The sequence below is a fragment of the Genypterus blacodes genome, unplaced genomic scaffold (genome assembly GCF_046128005.1).
Source record: "Genypterus blacodes isolate CSIRO-AG114 ecotype Tasmania unplaced genomic scaffold, CSIRO-AGI_Gbla_v1 ptg000008l_1, whole genome shotgun sequence".
NCBI classification, from domain to species: Eukaryota; Metazoa; Chordata; class Actinopteri; order Ophidiiformes; family Ophidiidae; genus Genypterus; species Genypterus blacodes.
In genome coordinates, this window is record NW_027466822.1 from 1614135 (window position 1) to 1631310 (window position 17176).

At 44.2% G+C, this 17176-nt stretch overlaps 27 non-coding genes across 27 annotated transcripts; all 27 read left to right on the forward strand.

Moving 5' to 3' along the window:
* The first annotated feature begins 112 nt into the window (after window positions 1-112).
* On the forward strand, window positions 113-184 carry trnaq-cug (transfer RNA glutamine (anticodon CUG)). The gene has a single exon. It is a non-coding gene; the product is annotated as a tRNA-Gln (tRNA).
* Window positions 185-1061: 877 nt separating this feature from the next.
* On the forward strand, window positions 1062-1133 carry trnaq-uug (transfer RNA glutamine (anticodon UUG)). Its single transcript has one exon. It is a non-coding gene; the product is annotated as a tRNA-Gln (tRNA).
* Window positions 1134-1903: 770 nt separating this feature from the next.
* Window positions 1904-1975, forward strand: trnaq-cug (transfer RNA glutamine (anticodon CUG)). The gene has a single exon. It is a non-coding gene; the product is annotated as a tRNA-Gln (tRNA).
* Window positions 1976-2852: 877 nt separating this feature from the next.
* trnaq-uug (transfer RNA glutamine (anticodon UUG)) lies at window positions 2853-2924 on the forward strand. Its single transcript has one exon. It is a non-coding gene; the product is annotated as a tRNA-Gln (tRNA).
* A 587-nt stretch (window positions 2925-3511) lies between these two features.
* On the forward strand, window positions 3512-3583 carry trnaq-cug (transfer RNA glutamine (anticodon CUG)). Its single transcript has one exon. It is a non-coding gene; the product is annotated as a tRNA-Gln (tRNA).
* A 129-nt stretch (window positions 3584-3712) lies between these two features.
* On the forward strand, window positions 3713-3784 carry trnaq-cug (transfer RNA glutamine (anticodon CUG)). The gene has a single exon. It is a non-coding gene; the product is annotated as a tRNA-Gln (tRNA).
* Window positions 3785-4661: 877 nt separating this feature from the next.
* Window positions 4662-4733, forward strand: trnaq-uug (transfer RNA glutamine (anticodon UUG)). The gene has a single exon. It is a non-coding gene; the product is annotated as a tRNA-Gln (tRNA).
* A 586-nt stretch (window positions 4734-5319) lies between these two features.
* trnaq-cug (transfer RNA glutamine (anticodon CUG)) lies at window positions 5320-5391 on the forward strand. The gene has a single exon. It is a non-coding gene; the product is annotated as a tRNA-Gln (tRNA).
* A 129-nt stretch (window positions 5392-5520) lies between these two features.
* Window positions 5521-5592, forward strand: trnaq-cug (transfer RNA glutamine (anticodon CUG)). The gene has a single exon. It is a non-coding gene; the product is annotated as a tRNA-Gln (tRNA).
* An 895-nt stretch (window positions 5593-6487) lies between these two features.
* On the forward strand, window positions 6488-6559 carry trnaq-uug (transfer RNA glutamine (anticodon UUG)). The gene has a single exon. It is a non-coding gene; the product is annotated as a tRNA-Gln (tRNA).
* Window positions 6560-7145: 586 nt separating this feature from the next.
* trnaq-cug (transfer RNA glutamine (anticodon CUG)) lies at window positions 7146-7217 on the forward strand. The gene has a single exon. It is a non-coding gene; the product is annotated as a tRNA-Gln (tRNA).
* Window positions 7218-7346: 129 nt separating this feature from the next.
* trnaq-cug (transfer RNA glutamine (anticodon CUG)) lies at window positions 7347-7418 on the forward strand. Its single transcript has one exon. It is a non-coding gene; the product is annotated as a tRNA-Gln (tRNA).
* Window positions 7419-8295: 877 nt separating this feature from the next.
* trnaq-uug (transfer RNA glutamine (anticodon UUG)) lies at window positions 8296-8367 on the forward strand. The gene has a single exon. It is a non-coding gene; the product is annotated as a tRNA-Gln (tRNA).
* A 586-nt stretch (window positions 8368-8953) lies between these two features.
* Window positions 8954-9025, forward strand: trnaq-cug (transfer RNA glutamine (anticodon CUG)). The gene has a single exon. It is a non-coding gene; the product is annotated as a tRNA-Gln (tRNA).
* A 130-nt stretch (window positions 9026-9155) lies between these two features.
* On the forward strand, window positions 9156-9227 carry trnaq-cug (transfer RNA glutamine (anticodon CUG)). The gene has a single exon. It is a non-coding gene; the product is annotated as a tRNA-Gln (tRNA).
* An 877-nt stretch (window positions 9228-10104) lies between these two features.
* Window positions 10105-10176, forward strand: trnaq-uug (transfer RNA glutamine (anticodon UUG)). Its single transcript has one exon. It is a non-coding gene; the product is annotated as a tRNA-Gln (tRNA).
* A 579-nt stretch (window positions 10177-10755) lies between these two features.
* trnaq-cug (transfer RNA glutamine (anticodon CUG)) lies at window positions 10756-10827 on the forward strand. Its single transcript has one exon. It is a non-coding gene; the product is annotated as a tRNA-Gln (tRNA).
* Window positions 10828-11153: 326 nt separating this feature from the next.
* On the forward strand, window positions 11154-11225 carry trnaq-cug (transfer RNA glutamine (anticodon CUG)). Its single transcript has one exon. It is a non-coding gene; the product is annotated as a tRNA-Gln (tRNA).
* A 328-nt stretch (window positions 11226-11553) lies between these two features.
* trnaq-cug (transfer RNA glutamine (anticodon CUG)) lies at window positions 11554-11625 on the forward strand. The gene has a single exon. It is a non-coding gene; the product is annotated as a tRNA-Gln (tRNA).
* A 129-nt stretch (window positions 11626-11754) lies between these two features.
* trnaq-cug (transfer RNA glutamine (anticodon CUG)) lies at window positions 11755-11826 on the forward strand. The gene has a single exon. It is a non-coding gene; the product is annotated as a tRNA-Gln (tRNA).
* An 877-nt stretch (window positions 11827-12703) lies between these two features.
* trnaq-uug (transfer RNA glutamine (anticodon UUG)) lies at window positions 12704-12775 on the forward strand. Its single transcript has one exon. It is a non-coding gene; the product is annotated as a tRNA-Gln (tRNA).
* A 971-nt stretch (window positions 12776-13746) lies between these two features.
* On the forward strand, window positions 13747-13818 carry trnaq-cug (transfer RNA glutamine (anticodon CUG)). Its single transcript has one exon. It is a non-coding gene; the product is annotated as a tRNA-Gln (tRNA).
* A 129-nt stretch (window positions 13819-13947) lies between these two features.
* trnaq-cug (transfer RNA glutamine (anticodon CUG)) lies at window positions 13948-14019 on the forward strand. Its single transcript has one exon. It is a non-coding gene; the product is annotated as a tRNA-Gln (tRNA).
* Window positions 14020-14908: 889 nt separating this feature from the next.
* Window positions 14909-14980, forward strand: trnaq-uug (transfer RNA glutamine (anticodon UUG)). The gene has a single exon. It is a non-coding gene; the product is annotated as a tRNA-Gln (tRNA).
* A 580-nt stretch (window positions 14981-15560) lies between these two features.
* trnaq-cug (transfer RNA glutamine (anticodon CUG)) lies at window positions 15561-15632 on the forward strand. Its single transcript has one exon. It is a non-coding gene; the product is annotated as a tRNA-Gln (tRNA).
* Window positions 15633-15761: 129 nt separating this feature from the next.
* trnaq-cug (transfer RNA glutamine (anticodon CUG)) lies at window positions 15762-15833 on the forward strand. The gene has a single exon. It is a non-coding gene; the product is annotated as a tRNA-Gln (tRNA).
* Window positions 15834-16712: 879 nt separating this feature from the next.
* On the forward strand, window positions 16713-16784 carry trnaq-uug (transfer RNA glutamine (anticodon UUG)). Its single transcript has one exon. It is a non-coding gene; the product is annotated as a tRNA-Gln (tRNA).
* The last annotated feature ends 392 nt before the right edge of the window (window positions 16785-17176 follow it).

Below are 17176 nucleotides of genomic sequence, written 5' to 3' on the forward strand. Positions count from 1 at the left end.
TTGTATTTGTCGAAATGTACTTGTTTACATTTTATGCCGATGACACACTACACTACCCTACTTAGCTAGCAACCGGTGTGTCATTCTACGTGGTTGCGAGCATGTGGAATGTGGTGCCATGGTGTAATGGTTAGCACTCTGGACTCTGAATCCAGCGATCCGAGTTCAAATCTCGGTGGGACCTCTTCATGTAAACAGGAGTGGCAGATGCCTTATGCCATTAGGAATCTCAATCTCTTCTTTCGTACCAAGACCAAAGACACAGAGCACAAACACCTGAAGAACTTACTTAAAGTTCGTGGATACCCTAACTGGTCCTTTGTCATAAGAACACCAGCACTGTGAGTGATGTAAAGAAGAAGAAACAAGCCCCAAAAAATTGTCATTCCATATGCTTGAGGAGTATCTGAGAAGTCAGAAGGATTTTCAACCAACACCATATGCCTGTAGCTTTCAAACCCAGCAACACGCGGAGAGAGAAACTAGTCCAGCCAATAGATCCCACAAGAAGAGCAACCTGGTCTATCCAGTCCAAAGTAGTGAGGAATGCACAGACCTGTACAGCGGGGAAACCAAAACACTCCTGGCTTAAACAAATGCATCATTCAACACAGGAGGGCCAGCTCTTCAGGGCAAGACTCAGCAGTTCACCTATACTTGAGGGACAAGTGACACTCTTTTGAGGACAACAATGTGCACATCTTGGACAGGCAAGACAGATGGTTTAAAAGACGAGTGAAAGACGTAAAGCTAGAGAAACCATATTTGAACTGAGGAGGAGGTCTATGACAACAGTAAACACAAACATACAGTGCTGTTCTTCCATCCCTCCCCAGGAGACATAACAATCATTCAGCCTCTAATGAACATTGTTACAGCAGAAAAAAGAACCACAGTGACTGTCATCTTCATCCAGACCTGGCTACAGGGGACTCTAATCACTCTAATCATGATCATTTCAACAACCAGGAGGACTAATCAGGAGTAACAACGATCCTGATTATGACTACTATGGTAGCCACTGGTGTGTGGTTGTATGAGGCTCCACACTTGTGGTACGTGGTTCCATGGTGTAATGGTCTGCACTCTGGACTTTGAATCCAGTGATCCGAGTTCAAATCTCGGTGGAACTGTTATCTATGTAATCAACTCAATCAATTATCACAATTCTGCCTGGTAACCTTATCACAATTTACAATGATGACAACCAAATACCAAAAGATCTTGATCACAGCCCTGTAAAGATCCGCAAATATGTCAATATAGTAGCGATCTCCCAGGGCCTGTATGTGGTTCCAAACAGTATACATTGTGGCTCCATGGTGTAATGGTTAGCACTCTGAATCCAGCGATCAGGGGTTCAGGTCTCGGTGGAATCCTATTAAGTCAGGGTTGATTTGTAGAAATGTACTTGTTTACATTTTATGCCGATGACACCCTACACTACCCTACTTAGCTAGCAACCGGTGTGTCATACTATGTGGTTGCAAGCATGTGGAATGTGGTGCCATGGTGTAATGGTTAGCTTTGGACTCTGAATCCAGCGATCAGAGTTCAAATCTCAGTGGGACCTGTCCTATTCAGTCAGGTTTGTATTTGTCGAAATGTACTTGTTCACATTTTATGCCGATGACACCCTAGACTACCCTACTTAGCTAGCAACCGGTGTGTCATTCTATGTGGTTGCAAGCATGTGGAATGTGGTGCCATGGTGTAATGGTTAGCACTCTGGACTCTGAATCCAGCGATCCGAGTTCAAATCTATGTGGGACCTGTCCTCTTTAGTCAGGGTTGTATTTGTCGAAATGTACTTGTTTACATTTTATGCCGATGACACACTACACTACCCTACTTAGCTAGCAACCGGTGTGTCATTCTACGTGGTTGCGAGCATGTGGAATGTGGTGCCATGGTGTAATGGTTAGCACTCTGGACTCTGAATCCAGCGATCCGAGTTCAAATCTCGGTGGGACCTCTTCATGTAAACAGGAGTGGCAGATGCCTTATGCCATTAGGAATCTCAATCTCTTCTTTCGTACCAAGACCAAAGACACAGAGCACAAACACCTGAAGAACTTACTTAAAGTTCGTGGATACCCTAACTGGTCCTTTGTCATAAGAACACCAGCACTGTGAGTGATGTAAAGAAGAAGAAACAAGCCCCAAAAAATTGTCATTCCATATGCTTGAGGAGTATCTGAGAAGTCAGAAGGATTTTCAACCAACACCATATGCCTGTAGCTTTCAAACCCAGCAACACGCGGAGAGAGAAACTAGTCCAGCCAATAGATCCCACAAGAAGAGCAACCTGGTCTATCCAGTCCAAAGTAGTGAGGAATGCACAGACCTGTACAGCGGGGAAACCAAAACACTCCTGGCTTAAACAAATGCATCATTCAACACAGGAGGGCCAGCTCTTCAGGGCAAGACTCAGCAGTTCACCTATACTTGAGGGACAAGTGACACTCTTTTGAGGACAACAATGTGCACATCTTGGACAGGCAAGACAGTTGGTTTAAAAGACGAGTGAAAGACGTAAAGCTAGAGAAACCATATTTGAACTGAGGAGGAGGTCTATGACAACAGTAAACACAAACATACAGCGCTGTTCTTCCATCCCTCCCCAGGAGACTTAACAATCATTCAGCCTCTAATGAACATTGTTACAGCAGAAAAAAGAACCACAGTGACTGTCATCTTCATCCAGACCTGGCTACAGGGGACTCTAATCACTCTAATCATGATCATTTCAACAACCAGGAGGACTAATCAGGAGTAACAACGATCCTGATTATGACTACTATGGTAGCCACTGGTGTGTGGTTGTATGAGGCTCCACACTTGTGGTACGTGGTTCCATGGTGTAATGGTCAGCACTCTGGACTTTGAATCCAGTGATCCGAGTTCAAATCTCGGTGGAACTGTTCTCATTGCCTCACTGTTATCTATGTAATCAACTCAATCAATTATCACAATTCTGCCTGGTAACATTATCACAATTTACAATGATGACAACCAAATACCAAAAGATCTTGATCACAGCCCTGTAAAGATCCGCAAATATGTCAATATAGTAGCGATCTCCCAGGGCCTGTATGTGGTTCCAAACAATATACATTGTGGCTCCATGGTGTAATGGTTAGCACTCTGAATCCAGCGATCAGGGGTTCAGGTCTCGGTGGAATCCTATTAAGTCAGGGTTGTATTTGTCGAAATGTACTTGTTTACATTTTATGCCGATGACACCCTACACTACCCTACTTAGCTAGCAACCGGTGTGTCATACTATGTGGTTGCAAGCATGTGGAATGTGGTGCCATGGTGTAATGGTAAGCTTTGGACTCTGAATCCAGCGATCAGAGTTCAAATCTCAGTGGGACCTGTCCTATTCAGTCAGGTTTGTATTTGTCGAAATGTACTTGTTCACATTTTATGCCGATGACACCCTAGACTACCCTACTTAGCTAGCAACCGGTGTGTCATTTTATGTGGTTGCAAGCATGTGGAATGTGGTGCCATGGTGTAATGGTTAGCACTCTGGACTCTGAATCCAGCGATCCGAGTTCAAATCTCGGTGGGACCTGTCCTCTTTAGTCAGGGTTGTATTTGTCGAAATGTACTTGTTTACATTTTATGCCGATGACACACTACACTACCCTACTTAGCTAGCAACCGGTGTGTCATTCTACGTGGTTGCGAGCATGTGGAATGTGGTGCCATGGTGTAATGGTTAGCACTCTGGACTCTGAATCCAGCGATCCGAGTTCAAATCTCGGTGGGACCTCTTCATGTAAACAGGAGTGGCAGATGCCTTATGCCATTAGGAATCTCAATCTCTTCTTTCGTACCAAGACCAAAGACACAGAGCACAAACACCTGAAGAACTTACTTAAAGTTCGTGGATACCCTAACTGGTCCTTTGTCATAAGAACACCAGCACTGTGAGTGATGTAAAGAAGAAGAAACAAGCCCCAAAAAATTGTCATTCCATATGCTTGAGGAGTATCTGAGAAGTCAGAAGGATTTTCAACCAACACCATATGCCTGTAGCTTTCAAACCCAGCAACACGCGGAGAGAGAAACTAGTCCAGCCAATAGATCCCACAAGAAGAGCAACCTGGTCTATCCAGTCCAAAGTAGTGAGGAATGCACAGACCTGTACAGCGGGGAAACCAAAACACTCCTGGCTTAAACAAATGCATCATTCAACACAGGAGGGCCAGCTCTTCAGGGCAAGACTCAGCAGTTCACCTATACTTGAGGGACAAGTGACACTCTTTTGAGGACAACAATGTGCACATCTTGGACAGGCAAGACAGATGGTTTAAAAGACGAGTGAAAGACGTAAAGCTAGAGAAACCATATTTGAACTGAGGAGGAGGTCTATGACAACAGTAAACACAAACATACAGTGCTGTTCTTCCATCCCTCCCCAGGAGACTTAACAATCATTCAGCCTCTAATGAACATTGTTACAGCAGAAAAAAGAACCACAGTGACTGTCATCTTCATCCAGACCTGGCTACAGGGGACTCTAATCACTCTAATCATGATCATTTCAACAACCAGGAGGACTAATCAGGAGTAACAACGATCCTGATTATGACTACTATGGTAGCCACTGGTGTGTGGTTGTATGAGGCTCCACACTTGTGGTACGTGGTTCCATGGTGTAATGGTCAGCACTCTGGACTTTGAATCCAGTGATCCGAGTTCAAATCTCGGTGGAACTGTTCTCATTGCCTCACTGTTATCTATGTAATCAACTCAATCAATTATCACAATTCTGCCTGGTAACATTATCACAATTTACAATGATGACAACCAAATACCAAAAGATCTTGATCACAGCCCTGTAAAGATCCGCAAATATGTCAATATAGTAGCGATCTCCCAGGGCCTGTATGTGGTTTCAAACAGTATACATTGTGGCTCCATGGTGTAATGGTTAGCACTCTGAATCCAGCGATCAGGGGTTCAGGTCTCGGTGGAATCCTATTAAGTCAGGGTTGATTTGTAGAAATGTACTTGTTTACATTTTATGCCGATGACACCCTACACTACCCTACTTAGCTAGCAACCGGTGTGTCATACTATGTGGTTGCAAGCATGTGGAATGTGGTGCCATGGTGTAATGGTTAGCTTTGGACTCTGAATCCAGCGATCAGAGTTCAAATCTCAGTGGGACCTGTCCTATTCAGTCAGGTTTGTATTTGTCGAAATGTACTTGTTCACATTTTATGCCGATGACACCCTAGACTACCCTACTTAGCTAGCAACCGGTGTGTCATTCTATGTGGTTGCAAGCATGTGGAATATGGTGCCATGGTGTAATGGTTAGCACTCTGGACTCTGAATCCAGCGATCCGAGTTCAAATCTCGGTGGGACCTGTCCTATTTAGTCAGGGTTGTATTTGTCGAAATGTACTTGTTTACATTTTATGCCGATGACACACTACACTACCCTACTTAGCTAGCAACCGGTGTGTCATTCTACGTGGTTGCGAGCATGTGGAATATGGTGCCATGGTGTAATGGTTAGCACTCTGGACTCTGAATCCAGCGATCCGAGTTCAAATCTCGGTAGGACCTCTTCATGTAAACAAGAGTGAGGCTGTGGCAGACGCCTTATGCCATTAGGAATCTCAATCTCTTCTTTCGTACCAAGACCAAAAACACAGAGCACAAACACCTGAAGAACTTACTTAAAGTTCGTGGATACCCTAACTGGTCCTTTGTCAAAAGAACCAATAAGAACACCAGCACTGTGAGTGATGTAAAGAAGAAGAAACAACCCCCAAAAAATTGTCATTCCATATGCTTGAGGAGTATCTGAGAAGTCAGAAGGATTTTCAACCAACACCATATGCCTGTAGCTTTCAAACCCAGCAACACGCGGAGAGAGAAACTAGTCCAGCCAATAGATCCCACAAGAAGAGCAACCTGGTCTATCCAGTCCAAAGTAGTGAGGAATGCACAGACCTGTACAGCGGGGAAACCAAAACACTCCTGGCTTAAACAAATGCATCATTCAACACAGAAGGGCCAGCTCTTCAGGGCAAGACTCAGCAGTTCACCTATACTTGAGGGACAAGTGACACTCTTTTGAGGACAACAATGTGCACATCTTGGACAGGCAAGACAGTTGGTTTAAAAGACGAGTGAAAGACGTAAAGCTAGAGAAACCATATTTGAACTGAGGAGGAGGTCTATGACAACAGTAAACACAAACATACAGCGCTGTTCTTCCATCCCTCCCCAGGAGACTTAACAATCATTCAGCCTCTAATGAACATTGTTACAGCAGAAAAAAGAACCACAGTGACTGTCATCTTCATCCAGACCTGGCTACAGGGGACTCTAATCACTCTAATCATGATCATTTCAACAACCAGGAGGACTAATCAGGAGTAACAACGATCCTGATTATGACTACTATGGTAGCCACTGGTGTGTGGTTGTATGAGGCTCCACACTTGTGGTATGTGGTTCCATGGTGTAATGGTCAGCACTCTGGACTTTGAATCCAGTGATCCGAGTTCAAATCTCGGTGGAACTGTTCTCATTGCCTCACTGTTATCTATGTAATCAACTCGATCAATTATCACAATTCTGCCTGGTAACATTATCACAATTTACAATGATGACAACCAAATACCAAAAGATCTTGATCACAGCCCTGTAAAGATCCGCAAATATGTCAATATAGTAGCGATCTCCCAGGGCCTGTATGTGGTTCCAAACAGTATACATTGTGGCTCCATGGTGTAATGGTTAGCACTCTGAATCCAGCGATCAGGGGTTCAGGTCTCGGTGGAATCCTATTAAGTCAGGGTTGATTTGTAGAAATGTACTTGTTTACATTTTATGCCGATGACACCCTACACTACCCTACTTAGCTAGCAACCGGTGTGTCATACTATGTGGTTGCAAGCATGTGGAATGTGGTGCCATGGTGTAATGGTTAGCTTTGGACTCTGAATCCAGCGATCAGAGTTCAAATCTCAGTGGGACCTGTCCTATTCAGTCAGGTTTGTATTTGTCGAAATGTACTTGTTCACATTTTATGCCGATGACACCCTAGACTACCCTACTTAGCTAGCAACCGGTGTGTCATTCTATGTGGTTGCAAGCATGTGGAATGTGGTGCCATGGTGTAATGGTTAGCACTCTGGACTCTGAATCCAGCGATCCGAGTTCAAATCTCGGTGGAACCTGTCCTCTTTAGTCAGGGTTGTATTTGTCGAAATGTACTTGTTTACATTTTATGCCGATGACACACTACACTACCCTACTTAGCTAGCAACCGGTGTGTCATTCTACGTGGTTGCGAGCATGTGGAATGTGGTGCCATGGTGTAATGGTTAGCACTCTGGACTCTGAATCCAGCGATCCGAGTTCAAATCTCGGTGGGACCTCTTCATGTAAACAGGAGTGGCAGATGCCTTATGCCATTAGGAATCTCAATCTCTTCTTTCGTACCAAGACCAAAGACACAGAGCACAAACACCTGAAGAACTTACTTAAAGTTCGTGGATACCCTAACTGGTCCTTTGTCATAAGAACACCAGTACTGTGAGTGATGTAAAGAAGAAGAAACAACCCCCAAAAAATTGTCATTCCATATGCTTGAGGAGTATCTGAGAAGTCAGAAGGATTTTCAACCAACACCATATGCCTGTAGCTTTCAAACCCAGCAACACGCGGAGAGAGAAACTAGTCCAGCCAATAGATCCCACAAGAAGAGCAACCTGGTCTATCCAGTCCAAAGTAGTGAGGAATGCACAGACCTGTACAGCGGGGAAACCAAAACACTCCTGGCTTAAACAAATGCATCATTCAACACAGGAGGGCCAGCTCTTCAGGGCAAGACTCAGCAGTTCACCTATACTTGAGGGACAAGTGACACTCTTTTGAGGACAACAATGTGCACATCTTGGACAGGCAAGACAGATGGTTTAAAAGACGAGTGAAAGACGTAAAGCTAGAGAAACCATATTTGAACTGAGGAGGAGGTCTATGACAACAGTAAACACAAACATACAGTGCTGTTCTTCCATCCCTCCCCAGGAGACTTAACAATCATTCAGCCTCTAATGAACATTGTTACAGCAGAAAAAAGAACCACAGTGACTGTCATCTTCATCCAGACCTGGCTACAGGGGACTCTAATCACTCTAATCATGATCATTTCAACAACCAGGAGGACTAATCAGGAGTAACAACGATCCTGATTATGACTACTATGGTAGCCACTGGTGTGTGGTTGTATGAGGCTCCACACTTGTGGTACGTGGTTCCATGGTGTAATGGTCAGCACTCTGGACTTTGAATCCAGTGATCCGAGTTCAAGTCTCGGTGGAACTGTTCTCATTGCCTCACTGTTATCTATGTAATCAACTCAATCAATTATCACAATTCTGCCTGGTAACATTATCACAATTTACAATGATGACAACCAAATACCAAAAGATCTTGATCACAGCCCTGTAAAGATCCGCAAATATGTCAATATAGTAGCGATCTCCCAGGGCCCGTATGTGGTTCCAAACAGTATACATTGTGGCTCCATGGTGTAATGGTTAGCACTCTGAATCCAGCGATCAGGGGTTCAGGTCTCGGTGGAATCCTATTACGTCAGGGTTGATTTGTAGAAATGTACTTGTTTACATTTTATGCCGATGACACCCTACACTACCCTACTTAGCTAGCAACCGGTGTGTCATACTATGTGGTTGCAAGCATGTGGAATGTGGTGCCATGGTGTAATGGTTAGCTTTGGACTCTGAATCCAGCGATCAGAGTTCAAATCTCAGTGGGACCTGTCCTATTCAGTCAGGTTTGTATTTGTCGAAATGTACTTGTTCACATTTTATGCCGATGACACCCTAGACTACCCTACTTAGCTAGCAACCGGTGTGTCATTCTATGTGGTTGCAAGCATGTGGAATGTGGTGCCATGGTGTAATGGTTAGCACTCTGGACTCTGAATCCAGCGATCCGAGTTCAAATCTCGGTGGGACCTGTCCTATTTAGTCAGGGTTGTATTTGTCGAAATGTACTTGTTTACATTTTATGCCGATTGACACACTACACTACCCTACTTAGCTAGCAACCGGTGTGTCATTCTACGTGGTTGCGAGCATGTGGAATGTGGTGCCATGGTGTAATGGTTAGCACTCTGGACTCTGAATCCAGCGATCCGAGTTCAAATCTCGGTGGGACCTCTTCATGTAAACAGGAGTGGCAGATGCCTTATGCCATTAGGAATCTCAATCTCTTCTTTCGTACCAAGACCAAAAACACAGAGCACAAACACCTGAAGAACTTACTTAAAGTTCGTGGATACCCTAACTGGTCCTTTGTCATAAGAACACCAGCACTGTGAGTGATGTAAAGAAGAAGAAACAACCCCCAAAAAATTGTCATTCCATATGCTTGAGGAGTATCTGAGAAGTCAGAAGGATTTTCAACCAACACCATATGCCTGTAGCTTTCAAACCCAGCAACACGCGGAGAGAGAAACTAGTCCAGCCAATAGATCCCACAAGAAGAGCAACCTGGTCTATCCAGTCCAAAGTAGTGAGGAATGCACAGACCTGTACAGCGGGGAAACCAAAACACTCCTGGCTTAAACAAATGCATCATTCAACACAGGAGGGCCAGCTCTTCAGGGCAAGACTCAGCAGTTCACCTATACTTGAGGGACAAGTGACACTCTTTTGAGGACAACAATGTGCACATCTTGGACAGGCAAGACAGATGGTTTAAAAGACGAGTGAAAGACGTAAAACTAGAGAAACCATATTTGAACTGAGGAGGAGGTCTATGACAACAGTAAACACAAACATACAGCGCTGTTCTTCCATCTCTCCCCAGGAGACTTAACAATCATTCAGCCTCTAATGAACATTGTTACAGCAGAAAAAAGAACCACAGTGACTGTCATCTTCATCCAGACCTGGCTACAGGGGACTCTAATCACTCTAATCATGATCATTTCAACAACCAGGAGGACTAATCAGGAGTAACAACGATCCTGATTATGACTGCTATGGTAGCCACTGGTGTGTGGTTGTATGAGGCTCCACACTTGTGGTGTGTGGTTCCATGGTGTAATGGTCAGCACTCTGGACTTTGAATCCAGTGATCCGAGTTCAAATCTCGGTGGAACTGTTCTCATTGCCTCGCTGTTATCTATGTAATCAACTCAATCAATTATCACAATTCTGCCTGGTAACATTATCACAATTTACAATGATGACAACCAAATACCAAAAGATCTTGATCACAGCACTGTAAAGATCCGCAAATATGTCAATATAGTAGCGATCTCCCAGGGCCTGTATGTGGTTCCAAACAGTATACATTGTGGCTCCATGGTGTAATGGTTAGCACTCTGAATCCAGCGATCAGGTCTCGGTGGAATCCTATTAAGTCAGGGTTGTATTTGTCGAAATGTACTTGTTTACATTTTATGCCGATGACACCCTACACTACCCTACTTAGCTAGCAACCGGTGTGTCATACTATGTGGTTGCAAGCATGTGGAATGTGGTGCCATGGTGTAATGGTTAGCTTTGGACTCTGAATCCAGCGATCAGAGTTCAAATCTCAGTGGGACCTGTCCTATTCAGTCAGGTTTGTATTTGTCGAAATGTACTTGTTCACATTTTATGCCGATGACACCCTAGACTACCCTACTTAGCTAGCAACCGGTGTGTCATACTATGTGGTTGCAAACATGTGGAATGTGGTGCCATGGTGTAATGGTTAGCACTCTGGACTCTGAATCCAGCGATCCGAGTTCAAATCTCGGTGGGACCTGTCTTATTTAGACAGGGTTGTATTTGTCGAAATGTACTTGTTTACATTTTATGCCGATGACACCCTACACTACCCTACTTAGCTAGCAACCGGTGTGTCATACTATGTGGTTGCAAGCATGTGGAATGTGGTGCCATGGTGTAATGGTTAGCTTTGGACTCTGAATCCAGCGATCAGAGTTCAAATCTCAGTGGGACCTGTCCTATTCAGTCAGGTTTGTATTTGTCGAAATGTACTTGTTCACATTTTATGCCGATGACACCCTAGACTACCCTACTTAGCTAGCAACCGGTGTGTCATACTATGTGGTTGCAACAAGGGAATGTGGTGCCATGGTGTAATGGTTAGCACTCTGGACTCTGAATCCAGCGATCCGAGTTCAAATCTCGGTGGGACCTGTCTTATTTAGACAGGGTTGTATTTGTCGAAATGTACTTGTTTACATTTTATGCTGATGACACCCTACACTACCCTACTTAGCTAGCAACCGGTGTGTCATACTATGTGGTTGCAAGCATGTGGAATGTGGTGCCATGGTGTAATGGTTAGCTTTGGACTCTGAATCCAGCGGTCAGAGTTCAAATCTCAGTGGGACCTGTCCTATTCAGTCAGGTTTGTATTTGTCGAAATGTACTTGTTCACATTTTATGCCGATGACACCCTAGACTACCCTACTTAGCTAGCAACCGGTGTGTCGTACTATGTGGTTGCAAGCATGTGGAATGTGGTGCCATGGTGTAATGGTTAGCACTCTGGACTCTGAATCCAGCGATCTGAGTTCAAATCTCAGTGGGACCTGTCCTCTTTAGTCAGGGTTGTATTTGTCGAAATGTACTTGTTAACATTTTATGCCGATGACACACTACACTACCCTACTTAGCTAGCAACCGGTGTGTCATTCTACGTGGTTGCGAGCATGTGGAATGTGGTGCCATGGTGTAATGGTTAGCACTCTGGACTCTGAATCCAGCGATCCGAGTTCAAATCTCGGTGGGACCTCTCCATGTACACAGGAGTGGCAGATGCCTTATGCCATTAGGAATCTCAATCTCTTCTTTCGTACCAAGACCAAAGACACAGAGCACAAACACCTGAAGAACTTACTTAAAGTTCGTGGATACCCTAACTGGTCCTTTGTCATAAGAACACCAGCACTGTGAGTGATGTAAAGAAGAAGAAACAACCCCCAAAAAATTGTCATTCCATATGCTTGAGGAGTATCTGAGAAGTCAGAAGGATTTTCAACCAACACCATATGCCTGTAGCTTTCAAACCCAGCAACACGCGGAAAGAGAAACTAGTCCAGCCAATAGATCCCACAAGAAGAGCAACCTGGTCTATCCAGTCCAAAGTAGTGAGGAATGCACAGACCTGTACAGCGGGGAAACCAAAACACTCCTGGCTTAAACAAATGCATCATTCAACACAGGAGGGCCAGCTCTTCAGGGCAAGACTCAGCAGTTCACCTATACTTGAGGGACAAGTGACACTCTTTTGAGGACAACAATGTGCACATCTTGGACAGGCAAGACAGATGGTTTAAAAGACGAGTGAAAGACGTAAAGCTAGAGAAACCATATTTGAACTGAGGAGGAGGTCTATGACAACAGTAAACACAAACATACAGTGCTGTTCTTCCATCCCTCCCCAGGAGACTTAACAATCATTCAGCCTCTAATGAACATTGTTACAGCAGAAAAAAGAACCACAGTGACTGTCATCTTCATCCAGACCTGGCTACAGGGGACTCTAATCACTCTAATCATGATCATTTCAACAACCAGGAGGACTAATCAGGAGTAACAACGATCCTGATTATGACTGCTATGGTAGCCACTGGTGTGTGGTTGTATGAGGCTCCACACTTGTGGTGTGTGGTTCCATGGTGTAATGGTCAGCACTCTGGACTTTGAATCCAGTGATCCGAGTTCAAATCTCGGTGGAACTGTTCTCATTGCCTCGCTGTTATCTATGTAATCAACTCAATCAATTATCACAATCCTGCCTGCTAACATTATCACAATTTACAATGATGACAACCAAATACCAAAAGATCTTGATCACAGCACTGTAAAGATCCGCAAATATGTCAATATAGTAGCGATCTCCCAGGGCCTGTATGTGGTTCCAAACAGTATACATTGTGGCTCCATGGTGTAATGGTTAGCACTCTGAATCCAGCGATCAGGTCTTGGTGGAATCCTATTAAGTCCGGGTTGTATTTGTCGAAATGTACTTGTTTACATTTTATGCCGATGACACCCTACACTACCCTACTTAGCTAGCAACCGGTGTGTCATACTATGTGGTTGCAAGCATGTGGAATGTGGTGCCATGGTGTAATGGTTAGCTTTGGACTCTGAATCCAGCGATCAGAGTTCAAATCTCAGTGGGACCTGTCCTATTCAGTCAGGTTTGTATTTGTCGAAATGTACTTGTTCACATTTTATGCCGATGACACCCTACACTACCCTACTTAGCTAGCAACCGGTGTGTCATACTATGTGGTTGCAAGTATGTGGAATGTGGGGTAATGGTTAGCACTCTGGACTCTGAATCCAGCGATCCGAGTTCAAATCTCGGTGGGACCTGTCTTATTTAGACAGGGTTGTATTTGTCGAAATGTACTTGTTTACATTTTATGCTGATGACACCCTACACTACCCTACTTAGCTAGCAACCGGTGTGTCATACTATGTGGTTGCAAGCATGAGGAATGTGGTGCCATGGTGTAATGGTTAGCTTTGGACTCTGAATCCAGCGATCAGAGTTCAAATCTCAGTGGGACCTGTCCTATTCAGTCAGGGTTGTATTTGTCGAAATGTACTTGTTCACATTTTATGCCGATGACACCCTAGACTACCATACTTAGCTAGCAACCGGTGTGTCATTCTATGTGGTTGCAAGCATGTGGAATGTGGTGCCATGGTGTAATGGTTAGCACTCTGGACTCTGAATCCAGCGATCCGAGTTCAAATCTTGGTGGGACCTGTCCTATTTAGTCAGGGTTGTATTTGTCGAAATGTACTTGTTTACATTTTATGCCGATGACACACTACACTACCCTACTTAGCTAGCAACCGGTGTGTCATTCTACGTGGTTGCGAGCATGTGGAATGTGGTGCCATGGTGTAATGGTTAGCACTCTGGACTCTGAATCCAGCGATCCGAGTTCACATCTCGGTGGGACCTCTCCATGTAAACAAGAGTCAGGCTGTGGCAGATGCCTTATGCCATTAGGAATCTCAATCTCTTCTTTCGTACCAAGACCAAAGACACAGAGCACAAACACATGAAGAACTTACTTAAAGTTCGTGGATACCCTAACTGGTCCTTTGTGAAAAGAACCAATAAGAACACCAGCACTGTGAGTGATGTAAAGAAGAAGAAACAACCCCCGAAAAATTGTCATTCCATATGCTTGAGGAGTATCTGAGAAGTCAGAAGGATTTTCAACCAACACCATATGCCTGTAGCTTTCAAACCCAGCAACACGCGGAGAGAGAAACTAGTCCAGCCAATAGATCCCACAAGAAGAGCAACCTGGTCTATCCAGTCCAAAGTAGTGAGGAATGCACAGACCTGTACAGCGGGGAAACCGAAACACTCCTGGCTTAAACAAATGCATCATTCAACACAGGAGGGCCAGCTCTTCAGGGCAAGACTCAGCAGTTCACCTATACTTGAGGGACAAGTGACACTCTTTTGAGGACAACAATGTGCACATCTTGGACAGGCAAGACAGATGGTTTAAAAGACGAGTGAAAGACGTAAAGCTAGAGAAACCATATTTGAACTGAGGAGGAGGTCTATGACAACAGTAAACACACAGTGCTGTTCTTCCATCCCTCCCCAGGAGACTTAACAATCATTCAGCCTCTAATGAACATTGTTACAGCAGAAAAAAGAACCACAGTGACTGTCATCTTCATCCAGACCTGGCTACAGGGGACTCTAATCACTCTAATCATGATCATTTCAACAACCAGGAGGACTAATCAGGAGTAACAACGATCCTGATTATGACTACTATGGTAGCCACTGGTGTGTGGTTGTATGAGGCTCCACACTTGTGGTGCGTGGTTCCATGGTGTAATGGTCAGCACTCTGGACTTTGAATCCAGTGATCCGAGTTCAAATCTCGGTGGAACTGTTCTCATTGCCTCACTGGTATCTATGTAATCAACTCAATCAATTATCACAATCCTGCCTGCTAACATTATCACAATTTACAATGATGACTACCAAAAGATCTTGATCACAGCACTGTAAAGATCCGCAAATATGTCAATATAGTAGCGATCTCCCAGGGCCTGTATGTGGTTCCAAACAGTATACATTGTGGCTCCATGGTGTAATGGTTAGCACTCTGAATCCAGCGATCAGGGGTTCAGGTCTCGGTGGAATCCTATTAAGTCAGGGTTGTATTTGTCGAAATGTACTTGTTTACATTTTATGCCGATGACACCCTAGACTACCCTACTTAGCTAGCAACCGGTGTGTCATTCTATGTGGTTGCAAGCATGTGGAATGTGGTGCCATGGTGTAATGGTTAGCTTTGGACTCTGAATCCAGCGATCAGAGTTCAAATCTCAGTGGGACCTGTCCTGTTCAGTCAGGTTTGTATTTGTCGAAATGTACTTGTTCACATTTTATGCCGATGACACCCTAGACTACCCTACTTAGCTAGCAACCGGTGTGTCATTCTATGTGGTTGCAAGCATGTGGAATGTGGTGCCATGGTGTAATGGTTAGCACTCTGGACTCTGAATCCAGCGATCCGAGTTCAAATCTCGGTGGGACCTGTCCTATTTAGTCAGGGTTGTATTTGTCGAAATGTACTTGTTTACATTTTATGCCGATGACACACTACACTACCCTACTTAGCTAGCAACCGGTGTGTCATTCTACGTGGTTGCGAGCATGTGGAATGTGGTGCCATGGTGTAATGGTTAGCACTCTGGACTCTGAATCCAGTGATCCGAGTTCAAATCTCGGTGGGACCTCTTCATGAAAACAAGAGTGAGGCTGTGGCAGTTGCCTTATGCCATTAGGAATCCCAATCTCTTCTTTCGTACCAAGACCAAAGACACAGAGCACAAACACATGAAGAACTTACTTAAAGTTCGTGGATACCCTAACTGGTCCTTTGTCAAAAGAACCAATAAGAACACCAGCACTGTGAGTGATGTAAAGAAGAAGAAACAACCCCCAAAAAATTGTCATTCCATATGCTTGAGGAGTATCTGAGAAGTCAGAAGGATTTTCAACCAACACCATATGGCTGTAGCTTTCAAACCCAGCAACACGCGGAAAGAGAAACTAGTCCAGCCAATAGATCCCACAAGAAGAGCAACCTGGTCTATCCAGTCCAAAGTAGTGAGGAATGCACAGACCTGTACAACTACTGGCTTAAACAAATGCATGATTCAACACAGGAGGGCCAGCTCTTCAGGGCAAGACTCAGCAGTTCACCTATACTTGAGGGACAAGTGACACTCTTTTGAGGACAACAATGTGCACATCTTGGACAGGGAAGACAGATGGTTATAAAGACGAGTGAAAGACGTAAAGCTAGAGAAACCATATTTGAACTGAGGAGGAGGTTTATGACACCACTTAACACAAACATACAGTGCTGTTCTTCCATCCCTCCCCAGGAGACTTAACAATCATTCAGCCTCTAATGAACATTGTTACAGCAGAAAAAAGAACCACAGTGACTGTCATCTTCATCCAGACCTGGCTACAGGGGACTCTAATCACTCTAATCATGATCATTTCAACAACCAGGAGGACTAATCAGGAGTAACAACGATCCTGATTATGACTACTATGGTAGCCACTGGTGTGTGGTTGTATGAGGCTCCACATTTGTGGTACGTGGTTCCATGGTGTAATGGTCAGCACTCTGGACTTTGAATCCAGTGTTCCGAGTTCAAATCTCAGTGGAACTGTTCTCATTGCCTCACTGTTATCTATGTAATCAACTCAATCAATTATCACAATCCTGCCTGGTAACATTATCACAATTTACAATGATGACAACCAAATACCAAAAGATCTTGATCACAGCACTGTAAAGATCTGCAAATATGTCAATATAGTAGCGATCTCCCGGGGCCGGTATGTGGTTCCAAACAGTATACATTGTGGCTCCATGGTGTAATGGTTAGCACTCTGAATCCAGCGATCAGGGGTTCAGGTCTCGGTGGAATCCTGTTTAGTCAGGGTTGTGTTTGTAGAAATGTACTTGTTTACATTTTATGCCGATGACACCCTACACTACCCTACTAAGCTAGCAACCAGAAAGACATTAAACAACAACAGTCACAACTTAACAGTTGAA